The sequence below is a fragment of the Sphaerodactylus townsendi genome, linkage group LG08 (assembly GCF_021028975.2).
Source record: "Sphaerodactylus townsendi isolate TG3544 linkage group LG08, MPM_Stown_v2.3, whole genome shotgun sequence".
NCBI classification, from domain to species: Eukaryota; Metazoa; Chordata; class Lepidosauria; order Squamata; family Sphaerodactylidae; genus Sphaerodactylus; species Sphaerodactylus townsendi.
The window spans coordinates 90,894,771-90,917,573 of NC_059432.1; positions in this window are offsets into that span (position 1 = coordinate 90,894,771).

Consider the following 22,803-nt stretch of genomic DNA (forward strand, 5'->3'; position numbering starts at 1 on the left):
GTGCTCTGCTGATGGGGTCGTCGTAACAACTAGGAAAACTATTCAAATTCAATCGTTTCCAAATTCATCCAGAGTAATTGAGATAAAGCTGAACTCCTTGTTGATTAGATGTCTTGCTGTCTTTTGCAGCTGCCAGAGAACTATATTTGCCCCTTATTTGCACTGGCACACAGAAGCCTGTTGAAGTAGCAGAGCTGTGTTGGCACACTGGAAACTCTCTGCATCCCAGGACTTTGCTCTTGTGTTGCAGGTTGCTGTCTATAGAATGGAAACAGAATAATATTCATTATTTCTCTACAAACTGGCCAATGGCCAATCTCTTGGAGATTCTAAGATGGCATGTATAACACTGTGCTATGTATAGAGGGGTGTGTAAAGGAGGAGTGTGTGTGTGTGAGTGGAGAGAGAAGCTGTTAAACACATCACAGCTTTGATACCTGTGTGTTGCTGTTGGCAGCCTTCTGCTTTCCTAAGAATTTGTAACATGAGGGCCGTTAAATTACAAGAAACAGGGACCTAAACAAAGCATCTTGAGTGGGGTAATCAGTATAATTGTATCCTGCCTTTGTTCTCATTCTGTGTTGCTTTCTCTGTAAGAAAGGGAAGCCATTGAATTTTAATTCACTTGACCTTTCATTTCTGTGAAATTTCAGCTTTTGTCTGTAACTTTTAAAGAAATGCACAGCGTCAGAGTAGCTGTCTTTACCCTTTCCTTGTTAACGAAAAGCAGAGGTTGACATTTCCTATGGAAATAGCTCAGTATGTGTCGTTTTTTCTTATCAAGGTAAAAAGTAATTCTATAAAATCCAGCAAACTCCATTTACCATTCGCAGCTATCCGAATAGCTGTGATTGCTACTGTGTTCCTAATGAATTATTTTAAGTTGGAAACAGAATACAGGGTCCACTGCAAAGATTTTTGTACAAAACTAATGCTAGTTTACATAATTCTCCATTTCTAATTGTGTAACTTTTACTCTGTTAGGACTGCCTTTCTCATTATTAACGTTAACTGGTGCGTCTTGAGATACATAGAACACAGCATTACAAAGCGCATTGTTGGGGAAAGTGTGTATCCTTTATATCTTGGCTTTTGGTTAGTGGCAATGATTCTTAATTTGTTTAAATTGTAAATAACCATCTATGGTTGTAGTAATTCTATTGAAGGCCTTTTGAGTGCAAGTTATCTTACTATAAAGGTGACTTTCTTGCACAACAAGCAAGCTAACTGGATTCTTTCTTTCTTTTTGCTTTTAAACATTTCATTTGGTCTTTCTTTTCAGCATGTAAATTGTAAAAACAATTTGTAAAACACAGATAAGTTTTCCTGCAGTTGATTTGCTTGGAAATGTATCCTCCCTCATCCTAGAAATAAAGCCAAGTAAGCAAAATATGTTTTTGTACAAACAATGTCCCTCACTTTCATTTCTTAGTTACCAGTGTTTTATTGAGTTATAACAACCTTCCTGTGTTGGGGTGGAAGACAAATTGGAGCAAGCCACCATGGTAAAAGGTTTCGTCATGTGAATAATAAAATCCTTACCAATTCAAATGACTCCATTTGTAGTTTGAGTAGGCAATCATTCAACAGGTATATCTGTGTATGTAGCACTGATCTATATTATGGGTAGATTTTGTTTTGCTGTGATGTAAATATTTCTAATGTGGTAAGTTGTCCCTTCTTTGATTGGTCAAGGTTGCAGTGGGTTTTTTTCTTATTGGTGGGGAAAATAGCGGGTATTGCCTTAGTCCATAGGTGTCAAACTCATGGCCCTCCAGATGTTATGGACTACAGTTCCCTTCATCCCCTGCCAGCATGATGGGTGAAGGGTGGCAATGCAAGGGAGGGAAGGGAGGGGGGCGTCCACCATCTGGACATGGCCCACCCACCCTAGTGGAGGGAGGGGAAGGGGAGGATGAGGTGGCAAGAAAGGGAGGGGAGGGAGTGAGGGGTGGCATGCAAGGGAGAGGAGGGAAGGGGACCCGGCATCTGTACCTGGCCCACACACCCTAACATCTGGAGGGCCATGAGTTTGACACCTATGCCTTAGTCAGATGAGAGGTTCTCCCTGTTAAGCACTCTTTTTCTGACAGTGGCTAGTTATATTCTTCTAGGATCCTTGGGAGCAGCCCGCACTAGGAGCCTCTTCAGATTTGTCCTCGTCAGTGGTTCTCATGAAGAATTATTTTTGGGAGTGTTGAGTTTACCCCTTTGCTGGTGAATCTTCTTGGAGTGGCCTCAGAATAATGCCTGCCTCGAAAAATAAGTTCTGTCCCTTTTTGCTACTGAAAGCACCCTCACGTGTGGGGGAAACTGGGACGCACCCTTGAAGCGCAGTTCTTCACTCATGCCCCTTGTCTGTCATTGAAAGGATTACTGTGCATGCTCGCTCTGCACAATATTTTCTGGCGCTTCTAAATTGTTTGACTCAGCTAGTTCTTACTAGTTTTGTAGGGTTCTAAGTTCATCTTGTCTCTTAACAAAGATGACGCAGTTTCTTAATACCTAGGTTTTAGATTTCTCATGGTACAGCCTTTCTATTAAAACATCACTCTTTCTTCATTTTCCCCATTTCCCCAAGTTTTGCTTATATTTATTTGTTTACTTCACTTCTACCCTGTCATTCTTCCTCACGGAGACCCCAAGTTGTGTACACTGTACTCCTATACAGTGCTTGGAGAGAACGAACAACCCAGTGAGGTCAGTTAGGCTGGGAGTGTGTGATGGGCCCAAAGTCACCCAACAAAGTTCCATGAGTGGGAATTTAAATCTGGGATTCCCAGATCCAAGGCCAAAACTAATCACTATACCAGGGGTCTGCAACCCGCAGCTCCGGAGCTGAATGTATCTAATCTGGAGGAACCGGGTTTGATTCCCCGCTCTGCCGCCTGAGCTGTGGGGGCTGATCTGGGGAATTCAGATTAGCCTGTACACTCCCACACACGCCAGCTGGGTGACCTCGGGCTAGTCACAGCTTCTCGGAGCTCTCTCAGCCCCACCCACCTCACAGGGTGTTTGTTGTGAGGGGGGAAGGGCAAGGAGATTGTCAGCCCCTTTGAGTCTCCTACAGGAGAGAAAGGGGGGATATAAATCCAAACTCTTCTTCTTCTTCTTCTTCTTATACTGCGGGTCCGCGTGGCCTGGAGGTTGGAGGGTAGCATGGGCGTGTCCCTCCAGGAAAGGTGAGTGGAGGGGCCAAACTGGAGGCAGCTCCATGTGGAGCCGCCTCTCCGGCTCGGTAGATCTTCGGGGCCATGGAAAATGGGTCCAAATGGCTCTTTGGGTGGTAAAGGTTGCTGACATCTTCACTATACCATATTGGCTGATGAAAAATGGCTGTTGGATACTGCAGTGCAGTTAAGTATAGGTTGTATATTATACCAATACTAAAACTCATGGCGGAAAGGGCATCTGTTTATGAAGGAGGGGGCTGGAATATCTGTTTCACTTCTATTAAGAGAATGTTTGCTCCGTTGTTGCATGAAAACCAGTTACAGGAAAACCAGCTTTTTCTGGCTGGTTATAATATCAGCACCCTAAAAATTGACACTGGTAGGGCTGCTTCATATTCCAGGAGAATTCCAGGAGAATAAGCTAGGTTACATTATCTCTCGGTACCTGTCTATTTGGCCACGGAGCTCACTGAATGGCGCCATCCTAAATTCTTTCAGAGGAGAATGAGAAAAAAATGTATTAGATCAGTCACAGCTGGGCAGCTTTCTTAGACCACAGCTGCCTGAGCAGGTTGACTTGCAGCAAGGAAACTGAAACAGTTCTTGAGAACTCAAACTCTCTGGGAGTGTAGCTGAGAAGTGAGCAGTTTGACTAACATTTCTCACTGCTTGGAGAGAACAAGCTGAACAACTGGAATTAAATGCCGATTTTAAATCTTGACATTTTACACTTGGAAGAGCAATGTTTTGGCCTGAAAAATGCCACAGACAGGTTCTCTGACAGCAGAGAAACGGCTGCATCTTCATTTTGGGGAGTTTCAATGCAGGGTTTAGCAACTGTGCTGTCACCAAACAGATCCTCCTGTTGTGAAATCTTGAAAGGAAGCTTCTGTAGTGACACACAGTCTGCTGTATCTTGCTTTTTCTGGGGACTTCCCATGACATTTAGCTGGTTCTTGAAACGGTGCTAGAAGTGATGGTTCTTGGTCTAAGCCTTTAAGGTAATTCATATGGGTATAGGATAGTGGTTAAGAGTGGTGGATGCTAATCTGGAGAACTGGATTTGATTCCCCACTCTTCAGCATGAGCAGTGGACTCTAATTTGGAGAACCAGGTTTGTTTCCCCAGTTCTCCATATAAAGCCTGCTGGGTGGCCTTGGGCTATTCACAGTTCTCTCAGAACTCTCTGATCCCCATCTACCTCATAAGGTGTCTGTTGTGGGGAGGGGAAGGGCAGGTGATTGTAAACTGCTTTGACTTTTTGAAGGTAGAGAGGAGCGGGGTATGTAAGCCAACACTTTTTCTAAGTCACATGTTTTAAGACTGGCTGATGACCAGCAAAACCAGCCAGGGGTTTTTACTGCTTTGTTCATTTTCTTAAAAAAATAAAAACTTAGTCTTCGGTCTATATTGGTGCCCTCAGTCTTACTCTGCCACGTCCAGGGTTTCTGACAGGGAGAGATTGTTCTCAGTACTGGCTGCTTGAGATGTTCAAATGGAGATACCAGGAAATGAACCAGGGACACATTATAAAAAAAACTATGCTACTGAGCCACCACCCTTCTGAAGGCAGATGGTGTGGCTTCAATGTAAAGATGAGAAACCATCAAAACCATCAGATTTATGCAAATGCTACAAATAGTTTGGTATGGCTCAGGCTAGCCTGGTCTCTTCTGATCTCAGAATCTCAAGCAAGGTCAGCATTGCAGGGGGTTGGACTTGATTGCCCTTGGAGTCTCTTCCAGCTCTCCAATTCTACTTGGATGGGAGGCCACCAAGGAAGTTGTGGTTGCTATTTAGAAGCAGACAATGGCAAACCATCTCTGAGTGTGTCTCTTGCCTTGTAAATCCCATGGGGTTGCCAGCAGTCACAGCCAAATGATGGTGCTTTCCGCCACTAAGATGCCAACGGTACCATTTGTTCAAAATGACCTTCCTTATGTTGTAGAGCAGGTAAATGGTGTTTTTGTTAGATGAAGATACATTTTTCAGCTTTGAGTTTCCATTTTATTTTCACAAACAATGTTGTGAGTAGTTTACGCTGAAAGTGACTGATTAGCTCAAGGTCACCTAGTGAATGTTATAGCTGAGTGAAGATTTGGACCTGGGTCTTTCTGGTCTTAATCGAAGATTGCATCCCACTATCTTACAATCTCAGCAACAGAAGGAATTCACTTGTATATTGATTTAATTTTTTTGTTTTTGATCTGTGGTTATAGTTGTAAGCTGCTTTGACCTAAAAAAAAAGTGGGGTGTAAGAATGTTATCTGTGGTCTTCAGAGCATGGGAGCCAATGTGGTGTGGTTAAGAGCTGCAGACTCTCACCTGGAGAACTAGGTGCGATCCCTCACTCCTTCACATGAAGCCTGCTGGGTGATCCACATGAAGCTTGCTGGGCTAGTCACAGCTCCCTTAGAACTCTCTCAGCCCATGGGGGAGGTAGGGAATAGCAAACCACCCCTGAATGTCTCTTGCTGTGAAAACCCTATGGGCTTACCATAAGTCTGATGCTACTTGACAGCACTTTACACACACACTTTCTGAGCATTCTCAAGTAAAAGTATCGAAACAGTGGGCCTATTTCTTCGGGATGTCACTGTTGCCTATCCTCAGAAACAGTAAATTAGCCATAAACCCTGTTTTCTGAGAGAAATGGGAGATGAATTGTGCTGGCTCAGTCAAAAATGTCACTGCAGGCTGTTCAATTATTCATGTATGATTTGTGTGATAGACTAAGGTAAGAATCATTAATTGTCTAAAACTGTTATGATCTGTGTAAGCATTTTGTGTGTTTGTGTGTGTGCTTATTTTTGAAACGAGGAGTGAATGAATACCCAACATAACCAAAGTGGTGGCTTGAACTATAAAGAACAAAGAGTTGATTGATAACCCCAAGTAGAGACGATTATTGGTCTATGAATAGATTTAAATTGCTCTGCAGTAATGAGAATGTTGTTGTGTCTCTGAGGTAGATATTTTGCTCGAGTCTCTGGGGACAAGGTACAGAGCCTTGTGTTGTACAAACCAAGAACACAAACTGTGTATTTCTGCTTTCTAGCTTCCTTTTCAAGTCTAATTAGGGAAGATTAAGAAACAAGTTTTTTGATATTTAACATTCTGGTCTCTTGTGTAAAGGCATGGGGAGTAAGAATTTTAATGATTCAGGAAACAAAAGATGTTAAGATATACCTCACTTCAAAGGCTTTTAAAAATCCAACCTATGGCACAGCTGAGGGAGGGGGGGGGGAACTGATTACTGTGGTAGTTTTAAGGAAGCTTGTAAATTACTTTTGGTACTATTTAGCTCCTTAAAACTGATAATTATCCTTATGTGTCACTGGCTGTGCGGCCTGCTCCTTCAAGACTAGAACCTTGGCAACTCGTGGCCGACAAGGCCTCCTGGGTTTTGTCTGTTTCCTGTGATCTGATTGCCTTTTCTCACCTCTTCTTCATCCGTGTAGTTAATTTGAGGGCCTGTTACACTTCCTTTGGAGCATCGGTGTAGTCTGAAGTGTGTTCTTCTGATGAGCCACACTAAGAAATAGATGGGCTGCAAGTTTTTCTGTTCTTTTTTGTTTAAAATTAGCACAGGGATTCTTAGCAGTTCCATCCTCATTGAAGTTTCCTGTGGCTTATTGTCCACGAGGGTCCTCTGACCTGCTGTGATGCCGACTCACAGGTCACAGTAGAGAAAGGAATAATTCTGAGTGTGCCCATTTGCTGTCTGTAAAGTTGAACTGCAGTTTGACCCAAATGAACAGAATCTTGTACTTGCTGAAGGAGATTGTGAAGCAAGCCTTTATTGGCATAGAACAGTGGTGGCGAACCTTTGGCACTCCAGATGTTATGGACTACAATTCTCATCAGCCCCTGCCAGCATGGCCAAGTCACTTCCAATTGGCCATACTGGCAGGGGCTGATGGGAATTGTAGTCCATAACATCTGGAGTGCCAAAGGTTTGCCACCACGGGCATAGAAGCTGAAGGAGATGTACCTTTTGTTTCTAGTTATTGCAAATACAGGATTAGATCCAGTAGATCGTATGCAGACATCTATCCAACCGGTTACATTTTTATTCTACCTAGAGTCTAAAATCATAGGTGCACAGTTTAAGTGTTTGTAGACGTGTAGGCATCTATAGATGTGTAGGCATCTATAGCTACTCTCTTCCCTGTGAAAGAAACGTAACCACATCTACTACTACTGAGGCCAACTCTAATCATTTAAAATGCCTGTCATAATAAGTCTGTTAGTCTTTAAGATGTTATTAGGCTCTGGTTTTGTTTCTGCTGCAACAGACTCAACATTGCAATCCATTTGACACTGAAAATTGTCTCATATTTGGATATAGGTGAGTGATGCTCAAAATCAGTGTTTTTTTAAAAATAACATAGTTTGAGTTTCAAGAAATAGTTGTGGATGGGGTTGCTAACCTCCAGGTGGTAGCTGGAGATTTCCTGAGGTAACAGCTCATCTCCAGCCAACAGCACCCCTGGAGAAAATGGTTGCTTTTGAAGTGGACCCTGTAGCATTATATCTCAATGAAGTCCTTTCCTCCCCTCCCCCGCCTCAAATCTCTTGATATTTCTCAGCCTGGAACTGGCAATCCTAGTTAAGGAATATTTGATTAGAGGACCTTTTTTCAAGGAACATTTCAGATAGTGGAAAAAACAATGTAATCTGTTAAACAGACATGAGGCAAATGCAGATTAAACACCTTGTGGAGGTTTACTTGTTCAGATGTTCATATTCCACTTTTCTCTTTAACAGGGATCCAAACTGGCTCACACCACCATTCTTCCCTTCTTCACCTTTCTCCCCACAAGTTGGAGAAGCAAGTTAGGGTGTGAGACTGACCCAAGGTCACCCAGTGAGTGTCTGTGGTAGACTGGCATTCAAACCTGACTCACTCACCCAGATCCTAGTCAATCACTGACCATTACTTTCGCTTCTATAGCTGTGCATTCAAGAGCAGAGAAAAACACTCTACCTTCATGAGAAGCCCACTGATAAACTTGATTTAATGCATGCTCAAGGAACCCTATTAACCAGCTGCGAACAAAGGAGCTGTAATATATTAACTATAATATCTTTCTTTGAATTGCCGTACATAGTACGTAGTATCTGTCCCACCTTCCAATGTCCCCAGCAATGTTTTAAACTTGTTTGCCAGAAAGTCATCGTTTGGTCCTAATCGGGCATTGAAGTCCCCTGTTATTAATATTTGTGCTTCAGGGTGATTCATCATCAAAGATGTGATATAATGATCCAACCGTGACCATTTTTCCGTCACAAGGGCTTTTTGGTGTTCTGGTGGTAAGTAAACATTCACAATGATTAAGCTGGACTTTTCAGATGTCATGTACAAGGCCATGGCAACTATAATATCAACCTTGTTTAATCAGGGTTGTCAAGTATTTTTTTTTGGGCCTGGCATGCTCTTTTGTCCTGGGCATGGCAGGGGGCATGGCAGGGGAAAATTCTACAGGAGAAGTATTCCTGGAGCATAGAACCCAAATGTAGAGTTAAGCTTTGTTGAATTGGTACCTGTGTAACAAAGACTGAAAACACAGGAAGAGATGGGCATCTTATAAACAGCATGTACTTGATGCCATAGCCTTTCAAAGAGCAGCATTGTTACTATCTGCTGCTTAATGAATAGACGGTTGTACGCTAAAGAATGTAATGGAAATCAATGCTGCATACACTCCACTTCTGATGCCCTCCTGAGAATCTTCTCGATCTTGTTCCAATAATCCAAGAGACTGAAAGGATGCGAACTGCCTCCATCTTTCATCTCTTAGATCAATGTTCTCCACTGGTCACTTCTAAAAGCCTGATTCATCATGAAGTATATTACAGAATTCCCTTGCCAGCTTCTCTGTCAATATTCAACCAAACGCGTCGTTAAGGCTACATATCAAGAGGAGGCGGTTCTCTTTATTCATGCAGTAAAGGCTGTTTTTGCAGACTAGCAGGTTTTGATAGTCTGTAAATCATTAAACTTGGGGTTTAACTGGTTAAACTTGAAGATGCCATTTTAATGGTTGCTTCCTATTTTTTTTAATTTTAGAAAATTTCTACCCTGCTTCAGATCAGTGGCCCTCTGTTTCTGCAAAAGGTAGTCCATTTACCTGGGCTAAAGAGAAAAGCGGACAATATATTGGGACTGTAAGTAAGTTAAAATATTGTTGCTGGACAGGAAATAAAGGGCTAGAAAAGAAACAGCTGGCTTTTATGAAAAAGGTTTGCCTTGAGATCAAATTTAGTGCTTATGAAGGATAATGACACTACATCCATGACTAGCATTGGGCTATAGAAACAGTTTGAGAATTTCTGGTATTGGCTATAAACTGGCCACTAGGTGCCACCAATGTTCTACCGGTATTAATATACATACACCCAGTGAGCTTCTTGAATACAGAAAAGCAATAGCTCAGAAAAAGTCATCATTGATGCTTTGGAGCAAAACCTTCATCTTGAGTTTTAAAAAAGTTTTCTCTCTCTGACAGAGCGCAAGTACGGGGAGAGGAGTCAATTACTCACCAGAAAACTTTGGGCTATGGTATATATTATTTGTTATGGTATATTCCTTTACATTACATGAAAAAATGCATGCGTACTTGTCTGGGGTGGGTGGGGGAGAATTTGGAATAGCCAAAACAGTAGCAATCCTTTTTATTAATACCAAGTACAAATCCCAAAGTTGTGAGCAAGTTTTCTCATTAGAAAAATCTTTCTCGAGTTATGCTTAAAGCAAAACATCAAGGGTTGGTTAGCTCAGCGTTTCCTCAATGGTCTTGCCCAGCTTGAGCTCTTCTGACTCCAACAGAGCTCTTTAAAAACGGCCATCCTCTGCTTTTCAACCAAAGTACAGCCAATATGATGTATCATATGACATTCTGGAATCTAAAAATATTTTCCGTAAATGCATTCCATCCATCTTGAATTCCTGCATATATCTCTGCCAGGAGCCCTGCCAAGGAAAAAAGATGGCAATGCATTTATTTGTTTACTTTCAGAATTCACCTACTGCCTCTCCAGTTACCTGTTCTAGGTGGCGTACAACTAAAACAACATAAGAAAAGCCTCTGGTATCCGAACATCATAAAACAGACCTTCAAAAATGTCAAGAGCAGTCCTCAGACTGGAAGTAGACTATAAAACAGAGTTAAACGCCCTTAGTTAAGAGCCTGGGTAAAAAGAAAAGTTTTGGCTTGGTGTGTAAAGAGAAATAAGGTAGCTGAAGGCAGTTTTATAACTTTCTTTGAAAATTGCTTATTGTCTACAAAATCCAAGGATAAATTACAAATGAAATGTCTCTGTGCCTTATGATAAATACAGTGTAAGCTGGATTTACAAACAGAGCTGGATTTACACACAAGCTAAGTAGTACTGCACAGACCATATCACTACAGTCTTGTTCCACCTACACTGGCTTCCCATTTGCTTCCAAGCTCAATTCAAAGTGCTCAAGGGGCGCTGTAAAGCCCTATACACCCTGGGACAGTGGTGGGATTCAGCAGGTTCGCACCACTTTGGCAGAAACGGTTGTTAAAATGGTGCTTATAAACAAGCAGTTATTTGAATCCCACCACCAGAGCCGGTTGTTAAATTATTTGAATCCCACTGCTGCCTTGGGACCAACATACATTGAGGATCATCTCCTATTCAAACCTATCTGTTCATTCTGGTCATCCTTGGCAGCTCTGTTTTAGTTGCCAGTCTTATCTGAGGCCGGACAGGTAACGTCCTTCTTCATTGTGGCACCAAAACTTTGGAACTCTGTCCCCAGGGCAATCTCTCTCTCTCTCTCTCTCTCTGTTATTTTGTAAACAGGTAAATGTGGTTTTTGTTTCATCTGGCTTACACACAACAATATTTCTGGCCCTCCTTCTAGTGTTTTTCTCTTTTGTAGTTTTAATTGAATTTTATATTTTAATTGTTTGTTTAAATATTTTTATGTACACTGCCTTGTGGACCCTGATTGGGTGGAAATGCAGAGTAAAAATGTTGTCAATAAATAAATAAAATAAAGTAATGAGGCCTCTAAATAATTATGAGGCCTCTAAATAATTAAAAAAAATCACCAAATGGCCAGTCTTTAGAATAGTGATATGAGGCCTCTTACACAGACGTGGATAGCCCTAGGCTGTCTTGATCGCATCAGATCTCAGAAGCTAAGCAGGGTCAGCCCTGGCTGGTATTTGGATAGGAATCCTCCAAGGAATACCAGGGTCATGAGGTGGAGGCAGGCAATGGCAAACCACCTCCAAATTCCTCCTGCCTTGAAAACCCTATGGGGTTGCCATAGGTCAGTTGTGACTTGACGGCACAAAAAACATGGGGCTTGTTAAACTTCAGGACCCAAGCATGTCTCAGTGAGTCACTAGAGTGATGGGTTAGTCAATATCCAGTCTCCTCTTGTGCACTTTTATTTGTTATTTGTTATTCATTATTATTTATTATTATTTGTTATTTATGCATTTATTTTATATTACAACACTGAGGTTGGGTTTATACTAAAAATTCACATCTGCATCTCTTTGACTAGAAGAAGAATAATAATTTGGATTTATATCTCACCTGTCTCTTCTGTTAGGAGACTCAGGATGGCTTGCAAGCTTCTTTCCATTCATGTCCCCACAACAGACACCTTGTGAGGTAGGAACTGAGAGAGTTCCGAAGAACTATGACTAGCTCACGGTCACCCAGCAGGAATGTAGGAGTGCGGAAACAAATGTGGTTCACCAGATAAGCCTCTGCCAGGTGGAGGAGTGGGGAATCAAACCCGGTTCACCAGATTAGAATCCACCTGCTCTTAACCACTACACCACACTAGTATATCTTACCTGTTTCTGAGGCTTAAAATGTCTTCTCTTTCAGTCTAGACGAGGAAAGCAGATTGCATGAAACTCTGACCTCCAGTGGAAGTGACGGTATTATTTATTGAATTTAGTGTGTGCGGGATGTTACGTTCATAGATGTTTTGAAGAGGAGACAGTTGAAGCCTAAATTAAATATACTTAATTTTCTGATGTGCCGGGAGATCTGTAAACACGTGGCTGCAGTGTGCTCCAAATTACTGAAAGGCTCTGTTTTTCTAAGAGCATAATTACTGCAATTAATTGCACTGTTTACATGTTTACAAAGCTTGCTCGTGGAGCTATTATGCAGCTGTTGATGTCAGCAGCGGGGAAGCCATTTACTTACCGCTTTGCATTTGTCCTGTTTTGGTGTGTCAAATCACGGGATTTCTGACAAACAGACCTTTTGCTATATAGACCTTGCTCTTCCAAGATCTCTCTGCATGGAACTGCACTGGTGTGGGTAATGTCAGCAAAATCAATGAGGCTGCTGATCGACTCATTATGGTCAGATTGTCCCAGAGCTTTGGTCAATTAGATCAGGACCTAATTGTTATAGGCACTGCCCTCAAAACATGAAGCATAATGATTTTTAGATTCCCAAAGGATTTACTGATTGATTTTTCAAATTCAGCTGACTGATACAAGCCAATAAATAGGTGGATTGGATATAGGATCTGAGACACTAGCTATCCATGTAGTCAAGGTTTTTGCAGTGAGCTGTGTTGTATGTTGTAATAGATAGTGTCCTTAAAAATTGTATAAAGAGATCTCCTAAGAGGACAGGAGTATTGTTATTGGTGTTTTCAACCATCTCCATGACAGATTTTAGATGTGCTCCTTGAACATAAGAGTGGTCTATCTAGTCCAAAATCCTGTCTTACAGTGACCAACTAGTTACTTTGGAAGGCCAATCAACAAGGCAAATCCCTGTTAGAATTTTACTTTCATGAATACCTTATCAACTAGATGTAATTAATCAGGAAAGCATTTTGGAAGCCTTAACTTGGCAGCCAATTTGGGGGCCACTGCATTGAAAATGTCAGCTTCTCATTAAAGGTAACAATGGGTTAGATCCAGTTCTTTTTATGGTTGAAGGCTTTTACCATCAGAATTAATTGGCTGCTGGAAGTTTAAAAAGAGCTGTAGACTCTAATCTGGAGAACTGTTTTTGATTCCCATCTCCTCCATATAAGTGCCAGACTCTTTGCTGGTGACTTGGATTTGTTTTCTTGCTCCTTCTCATGAAGTCTGCTGGGTGACCTTGGGCTAGTCTCAGTTCTTTCAGAACTCTCTCATTCTCACCTACCTCACAAGGTGTCTGTTGTGGGGAGGGGAAGGGGAAGGGGAAGGGGAAGAATTGTAAGCTGCTTTGAGACTTCTTGTTGTAGAGAAAAGCAGGGTATAAATCCTCCTCCTCCTCCTCCTCCTTCTCCTCCTCCTCTTCTTCAGCTTCTTCAGCTTCTTCAGCTTCTTCAGCTTCTTCTTCTTCTTCTTCTTCTTCTTCTTCTTCTTCTTCTTCTTCTTCTTCTTCTTCTTCTTCTTCTTCTTCTTCTTCTTCTTCTTCTTCTTCTTCTTCTTCTTCTTCTTCAGCTTCTTGTACTCTCTGAAATCTCTGGACCTAATCTGCAATAAATAGTTTGAATATTGCTGCCATTTGTGGATGGTACTGTTTAGTGTGTATACATCTATTATGCTTTTTAACACAGTTAAGGCAGTCAGTTCTTAACAGCAGGAATGCTAAAGACCAAAAGCCTCTCAGATAGTTTTACATAGGGAGATATCCTCCTCTCTCCTGGTGACATAAATACACTTCACCCTATCAGAGTGCAGTTGCCTCAACCAATCAGGTGGCTTCCCTGTTCCTAGGCCTCTATGCCTCACTCTGAATGTAAATGATGCTTTACTTAGACAGAACTGCACTTGTAAAAACAGACATTTCTCTGCATTTTGTCACTACATTACTTTTTATATATATGTGAAGCGTTTCTCATATGTGATCCTTACAGTCTTGTAGGAAAGATAATTATTGCAGGTAGAAAACTGAAAGAATAGTAGACCATGAAGTACATTTATGGCAGAACTGAGATTATGAACCAGGGTCTTCCCAACTGTTAGGCCCAACTGAGAGTAAAACATAGTTTTACACAAATTGTCTCGGGGTGCACTGGGATATGGGCAGCACCATTCAGTACCATGGACAGTGCCTTTAGAGATCTTCCAGTATCATAAGGAAACTTTAAAAAAAATTGTAGAAGGCATTAAATTTATTTCCTGTGCATGTATATTTTTAACACCTGTTTTGGAGAGGGTCAGTGCATCACTGGTAGAGCATTTCTTCGCATGTAGAATGGCCCAGGGTTGATCCCTGTCATCTCTAAGGATCAGGTGAAGTGAAAGACCCTGGAGTGCCACTGCAAGCCAGAGTACACAATGCCGACCTTGATTGAGCAGTGATCTATCTCTGTATGAGGTAGCTTCATTCTTTCATCTGTTTTAACTTGGTGTGAATTTTAATATTGTAAGCTTCCCTCGGTATCCATTTTTAAATAGAAGAAGAAGAGTTTGGATTTATACCCTACCTTTCTCTCCTGTAAGGAGACTCAAGGTGATTTACAAACTCATTTCCCTTCATTTCCCTTCCTCTTGTAAGGTTGGCGGGGCTGAGAGAGTTCAGAAGAACTGTGACAAGTCCAAGGTCAGCAGGAATGTAGGAGTGCGGAAACACACCTGGTTCACCAGATAAGCCTCTGCCACTCAAGTGGAGGAGTGGAGAATCAAACCTGGTTCTCCAGATTAGAATCCACCTGCTCTTAACCACACACTATGCTGGCTCTCAAAGGAGGATATTGTAATAACATTTGGGAGAGCTACCACTCCCATGCTGGAACTGTAAGCAGTTATCATAGTTTGCGTGATTAATTTGCATGGTGGTGGTCATATAGCTATCTCCCACACAGCCATCACAAGTGATGCTTCCACTTGAGTTGTGACCCTCATGCGCTCTTGAGCAACTGCTGAGAGGGAGAATTCTATTAGTTTGAACATGGTCCTAGACATTACAGCATACTGGTTCTCATAGTATCCAGATTTTATCATTTCCCTATGTTACTGGGAACAGACAAAGCAACCAATTGCAAGACTCTTCCTTTCCTTCAGAATAGTTCAGTTTCGTTCTAAAGCCTCTTCAGAATGTGGAGTATATTAACACTGCAAAGTTTCTTAAATGCAAAACTGTAAACTGTCATTTGCAGCAACAATATTGTAGGTATGCATTACAAATAATAGAATCAGTGAACAAGGGAGCTCACTTCCAGTTCTCCTCTGCAAAGATTTATTTTAAAACAGTTGCTTCAGTCAATGGCTAAAAATAGATGTTGAAATCATTATCTTAGGAACCTGTCATCAAAGATGCATTTAAGAGCAGCCAAGCGAAATATGAAGGAAAGACATGGAATTGTAAGGTTTAATTTAAATATAAGTCTTATCCTTAAATATTTCATATTATTGATGTATTTTTGTGCCAATATGCTCTGACATAAATATGGCAATCCATAACGTATCGACCACAACGTCAACATAATTTTTGCGCTGACTTGGGAAGAAAACCTCATTGTTGCTGCTGATATATAAGATTATGTTTTATGGGAGAGGGCTTAAAGTTTTTAAAAATTATTGTAGGCAGAAAAGCTACTTCCTGGGCTGGAGGGAGGTTGGGACTTTGTTGAGCAGAGTGGTAGTATACAAGCCCTAGTCTGATTTTTATCCATTTTTTTCCTTCTGCACCTGAAAGACTTTCCAAAGGCTTAGATCAAGACTGTATACTCTCTGGCGCAAGATTAAAAATTGTTTATGTACCACTTCTATCCCCCAATGAAGTCCTAAAGTGGCTTACAATATCAATCTGCACTCTTCCATTTTATCTTCACAGGAACTATCCTGTAAGGTGGGTTAGGCTGAGAGAAATGATTAGGCCAAAGCCCCACTGCCAGCTTCCATGACAGAGTGGGGATTCAAACCCAGTTTTCCCGATCTTAGGGCGTTTTCTCACTTACCATTAGGTGCGTGGTACTGTAGGCAAGTAGCGCGGGGTCCCCCGGCACTCCCCACTACAGGGGCGGCGACAACACAGCCGCCCCGATGCTGCTGCTGTCGCGCCCACTCAGCGCACGTCATTCCTGGCGCTCTTCAAAATGGTGCCTTTTGATGACCCCGCGCAGAGCAGCGCGCGGCATAGGGGGGTGGCGGCAAGTGGGGAAACACCATTAGTCTGGCACTCTAACCAGTATATCATACTGGTTCACAGAATCTAAGAATAATTCCTCAGACTTGAGCAAACTGTTTTTTTTCCAGCGGGAGCAGAGGGAAGCATAATATAAGTTTTGAAACTGTATCACAATGTACAGATAGCAAAAGTTAAGATTTTTTTGGCTTGCAAAAACTTAAATGTCAGCATAATTCTGTTCAGGTTATCTTTCAAATCGGATAAAATGGTGAGTCATAGCTGAGGATATTCCTATCACATCAATCCTACTTTTTCAGAAATTTCACCTTCTCTGTTTTTGGAGATTTATTTTTCTCATCAGGATCTTTGTGGATTTATTTTTCCTAAATAGAGATTTAACAGTGGTTCCTGAAAAGAATGCACTGGGAATGATTTAGTTATTTTTATCACCTACTTATTTTGGAGTATCTATGTTGTCACATGATTCTCAAGAATCTTCAGTCACAAACCTTCAGTCAATTATGGGTTAGACTGAAAGCATTCATTCTGAGGGACTTTTCACCCACTCAGGGAGTTTTCCATTAGTGGAACATGGTTATTCTCCAAGTGGAAGGCTGGTTGGGTTAACAGAATGGAATCATTATGTCCCATTTTATACAGCCACAATAAGAATACTCACAAAATGACTAACAGCAAAAAAATTAACCCATGAGAATGTTATCATTCTCAGTGCAGAGATACAACAGAATTTTTTGCCCCAGAGATGGTGATTCATTTCTGATCATACAGATGCAAAGCAGGAAATTTGAGCTGAAGGTATGGATTTTGGACTCTTAACCTTAAGAAACAATCTTTTCCATGCTTATTAATTCGTTTACTTCATTTATTGTCTGCTTTTCTCACAGAGACTCCAGGAGGATTAAAGTAGGGAATAAGCAACCAATGAACTGAGAAGAAGAATAAGATCGTTAATTGTGCAACTTATTTCTCAGGGGAAAGTCATATGGAGCTAATGGTGGTCAAAGAAACTGTCCACCTGAGAACTTCCAGTAGTCACTGTAGGAAAACTGAGAAGAAAGTCCATACATCCTTATAACTACTCTATTGTCTCAAAGTGGCTTACAATCTGCCCCTCTCAGGCACACTGTGTAGTCAGAGGGGTTGAGAGAGTTCTGAGAGAACTATGACTGGCCCAAAGTCACACAGCAGGCTTCATGTGGAGGAATGAAGAATTTAATCTAGTCTCCCAGATTACAGCCCCCCCCTCTTTACCAATACACCTTGCTGGCTAGTCAGTCAGCAACTGTACGCTTGCCACTACTCTAGTGGTTATCAGTGAGGGCAGAACTAAACTTGTGGCCACTGACCTAGCAGTGGCGTAGTGGTTAAGAGCAGGTATACTCTAATCTGAAGGAACCAGGTTTAATACCCTGCTTTGCAGCCTGAGCTGTGGAGGCTTATCTGGGGAATTCAGATTAGCCTGTACACTCCAACACATGCCAGTTGGGTGACCTTGGGCTAGTCACAGCTTTTCGGAGCTCTCTTAGCCACACCCACCTCACAGGGTGTTTGTTGTGAGGGGGGAAGGGAAAGGAGATGGTAAGCCCCTTTGAGTCTCCTACAGGTGAGAAGGGGGGATATAAATCCAAACTCCTCCTCCTCCTCCTCCTCTTCCTCCTGCTTCTTCTTCTTCCTCCTCCTCCTCCTCCTCCTCCTCCTCCTCCTCCTCCTCCTCCTCCTCCTCTTCTTCTTCTTCTTCTTCTTCTTCTTCTTCTTCTTCTTCTTCTTCTTCTTCTTCTTCTTCTTCTTCTTCTTCTTCTTCTTCTTCTTCTTCTTCTTCTTCTTCTTCTTCTTCTTCTTCTTCTCCTTCTCATGTTTACTGTTTGACAACTTGAAAGCCAGCATAAATTCGGAGGGGTTAACTGCTTACCTGAATTCACATGTTTTCAAAAAGACAGATGATAACATGTAAGCTGTGCTAGAATGGAGGGCAGCCACATGGAAGATAAAAAAGCAAGCAAAGATGCTTCATAGGAATTACAGAACAAGAGCCATGGGGACTCTCCTATATTAAAGGTCAGGCAGAGATTCTGAGAATGTGCTGTGTGCAAGTGAAGGCCATGATTAGATGATGAGTAAAAATGTGTGTAGAGGGAGAGTGTGCCTACATAACTCTTTGGCCATTGAAGGTATGAATAACTATTTATGGATATGCCCTTTATATGTTAACTTGAGAAAGTGAAGTGGTTATCTCTGTTAATAGTGAAAGCAATAAATCAGGCATGTGAGCAGAAAACTGGCTGGCGGGTAGATTTTAATTCATTGAAGGTACTATACTCTCTTGGGGCACTTGCTTATTTAGCCCAAAGAATATGACACAAGATTCAATAAATCTGGCATGATGAATTCAAAATAATATCAGGCTGGCTAATAGTATAAAATACAATGTCTACTATTGGTAATTGTTTATACTTGGTTGTGTGAAGTCCTAATTTATCAGTGACACTTTTTTTTTGGTCTTTTCCATTTTTTTTACCTTTGCATTATTGTAAGCTGATCCAAGCGCAGGAAAGAGTAGATACATTTTTAAATGAGTCAACAAATAAAATAAATTTTCTCTTACTGTGCGTGATGCCTCGGTGGCTCATTGTCAGGTTGTGGCTCATTGTCAGGTTGTCTTACCAAAGTCAGACCCTGTGCTAGGCCTGCTATGCAATGGTGTCCCCCTACATGTCCAAGGGCAAGTCAAGTCCAAGGGCAAAAAAGTAATATTTTGCAATGCAATCCAGAGCTATCAGTCAAGTGGGGATGGCACTGCTTCTGTGTTGCTCTGCCCACTCCAAAGAGCTTTCCTGTGGTGTGCGAAGCCCAAAAAAGCAAAAACAAATTCACTTAAAATTCCCGCTAAGGGAGGATAGAGATACAACACAAAGATTGTGGCATACCCCTGTTGGAGATTCTGGGGCTAACTGGGCTCCGGGGGCCAAGTAAGGCCAGTTCTGTCCCCAGAATGCCCCCACCACACTGACCCCGTTGGGAGTGGTGTGAGAGCACTGATGAGAGGCCGGACCCTGCAGGACAAGTGAGCAGCATTGCTGTGAGTGAGGTCTCAAGAAAACAGGTCACACTTTTCCAAAGTTAAACGTAGTGATAAAGTATCAAACAGATAGAAAGTGGGCTGGGGCCAGTTGAGAGTAACTTAGTGGAAATCCCTTTCTGCTGTTCCAGCATGGTTTGTCTTTTTCAGTAGAGACTCTGAGATTGGAAGCTTACTTAATCTTTTCGAAGGCTTGAAGGCCCTCTGAGAGCAAACACCGTGCGCATGAAGAGGCCTGTTATTTCCATGACTGTTTCATAGCTGTCTAAGGCCAGTTTTACAAACTGACCCAGCATGTGATCTGGGTATGCTGTGTGCTGCAGGAGAATATTTTGTGCTTTTATGTGTCCCCTTTACATAAGGTAGAGTGTGCTTTTTGACACCGTTCTCAACATAAATTGACATTTAGCAAACATGTGGAATTCTGCTATTGGAATAAATGAGGATAGTGTTCTACAAATTCACCTGATATTGCCCAATTCTTTTCCATTGTGGAATTAAAATGGAGCTTTCCAGGGCTCAGATCTAGATCACCTGTTAATAAATTTCTTCACTAATCTACTTAAACTTGCTGACTCTTGCTTAATACACGCCTGAAGTTGCCCTTTTATGGCTCATGTCAATAAAACATTGTAAATGTTGCATTACTTTAAACCCAAACAATGGCCCTCTTGGGACCGAGGCTCAAATTAGCTCGCCATTAAAGTAAGGAATGACTGGAGGAGCCAAAACCAATCCACTGCTGGAAAGAGAGTTTACTTGCTGCACTGAACCAGAAGGGGTAGTTTTGCTCGTTTGGAGGCTATTTACATACTTTATTAGGCAATGTTCAGGTGATGGATTTCAAAAGACACACACTGTTCATGGCTTGGTAGGACAACTATTAAGTTAACGTAATGAATGCATTTTCCTCATTAACAGCTTGCATAAGGCAAAAAGAAAACACTTGGGATAAATGTGTACATTCGGCCAGGAGATTGTGCATGCAATAGGAGGCAGATACAAATCCTAGGCTCACATATCCTACACCACTGCATGTGATAGATCACCATCACTCAATGTCAGATGCAGGAAGGTCCTTACCAGGCGTAAGGATATTAGACATGGTTAAATATGAGTTAAGTGCTTTGGAGGCTTTCTTTATACCTATTTTTCTTTTGTCAGTTATTCTTCATAATGCCCCCATTGCATGATGAAATTAAGCTTGAACATCTCAAAAATGTTTTTGCTAAAAATCTCAGAAAGGTCAGTTGGGTAACACGCTGGACACATGTGATGGACTGTGTATTCACATTGTGTTGTCCCTAAAATGTTGAGCAGAAGGGAAGTCGCCACTGGTACTGTTCCATAAATATGTCATTTGTGCAAGAGTTCATGTATTGTTATAATAGGTTCGGTGTGGTGTCAAACACCTCTTTGAGGAGCTGAGTTGGAACAGGTAATGTCTGGTGTACAAAGAAGAAGAGAAGAAGATCCTGAAGGGGGCAGCAAGAGGACAGTTGGATAGGACAGTGAGGTCAGTGCCTTCTCCCCTGTTAAGTGTCATTCCTTGTCTGCCTCTAGATTGCTACTCTTAAGGCAATATCCACCTTCTCAGAAATTCTATTTTTGTGCTCTCTCTCTCTCTCTCTCTCAGCTATACTCTTTTCCACATAAAGATCAAAGTAGAATTGTAAATTCATCCGCCACATGCCGGACCATCTTTGCTTTAGAATGCTCTGCTTGGGTCCTAGTGCCTACCTAGTTCTACTTTGAACTTTATGTGGAAAAGAGTATAGTGATATAGTTAGGACATTATAGTCATTTATACATATACTAGTTAATTACCCCACAGCTTCAAAGTTTCCTGTGATTTTTTGTTTGTTTGCAGGGGTTCTCCTCCTGCAAAGTGTGCCTATGTGACAAACTTCCACTTTGTCCAGCCCCCACTTCGTCATTGTTTCCATACAGTCTCCTTTGGGGGAAGTTGCCTGCCACCTTTCCCCCCTGGACTGTCTTTGGCCTAGTGTTAGCTGCTAGACCGTGCCAATGTCTTGCCTATTTCACTGGGTCTAGTGGTCCAGATATAGACCTTCAGCATGATTTTAAAAAAACCCAAAGGCTTGCCTGATGGTTTTGAAATGGTGGCCTGAAGAGTGGGAAGAACTGATGTGGTGTGGGCAGGGAAGGCAGCAAGGAACACGAAGAAAGCTAAATGCATGATGCTGATCTTCTTCACTTTCCCTGCGAAGGGACAGAAAAAGTTACACTTTCAGAGCTTTTAGAATGGCAGGGATTCTCTGATCTGAAGGCTGGGTGACTGCTGAAGAGTGGGAAACATGTGCGTTGAGCCAGCAGGGAATGTACTTTCAATGCAAAAGTTGACCACACGTACATAAAAGCACCCCTCCCTCTTCACTATCAAGTAACCTAGTTCCTAAACAAGTCTTTATCTACACGTTCATCAGGTTTTACACTTTTGCTGTGTTAATTACTCTGCCAACAAATTGAAGAGGCCTTCTGCATTCTGTAAGGCACCTTGAGATGCGACCCATTCATGCTTGTGTGCATTTATGCTTCCATCCATAAAACCTGTCCATCACCTTTTCATCTGGGTAGATTACATGAGTGCAGGAGAAGCCCCTCAATCACACAGCTTACCCTTCCAGGCCCTCACCTTGTAATATTTAGGTTGTAGTTTTCATCAGGGGCAGATCCAGAAGCACAGAACCATGGGGCTTTCCCCACTCACCTTCTGCTGTGCGCTACTCCGGGAAAGTAGCGCGGGGTCCAGCGACGCTCCCCACTTGCAAGGGCGGCAACCATGCAGCTGCCCCAACGCTGCCACTCTTGCACCACCTCAGTGCACGTCATTCCTGGCGCTGAAGAAACGGCACCTTTTGATGACCCCACGCTCCGCGTGGGGAACCCCGAGAGCGCGCCAGGAATGACATGTGTTGAGGGGGCGCGAGAGCGGCGCGCAGCAGAAGGTGAGTGAGGAAAGCCCCCTTCTCTGCTTTGGATCCTGTAGTCCAGCAAATGTCTGCCGCTTTTCTCCTGATTCTTGTTTGTTCCAGGAAAAGGGACTTCACATAGGCTTGCCATGTTCCCACTAAAGCATAGAAGATTTAGACTGGGACTTTAATCTGATTTAAAGCTTTGCCTTTGGGTTGTAGTGAAGGTGGGTAGGTTATTTCCTTTGCAATTTTGACTGTAAACTGAAATATAAATTCCGTTGCACTTAGAATAAGCTCCAGCTCCCAAAGGGTCTCATGAAAAATCTTGCTTTTGGAACAGGCTGTAGTCCTGAACTTAAAAATGAATATACGCACAATTTGTGTCTCTTCTTTCGAGCAAATGAATCAGACTCTTTGATAGGTGGCACAAATCAAGGATCAGCAAACCGCTGGAGTCACTGTTGTCTCATGTGCGAAATGGTGCCAGTATCCTAAAATGCAGTGA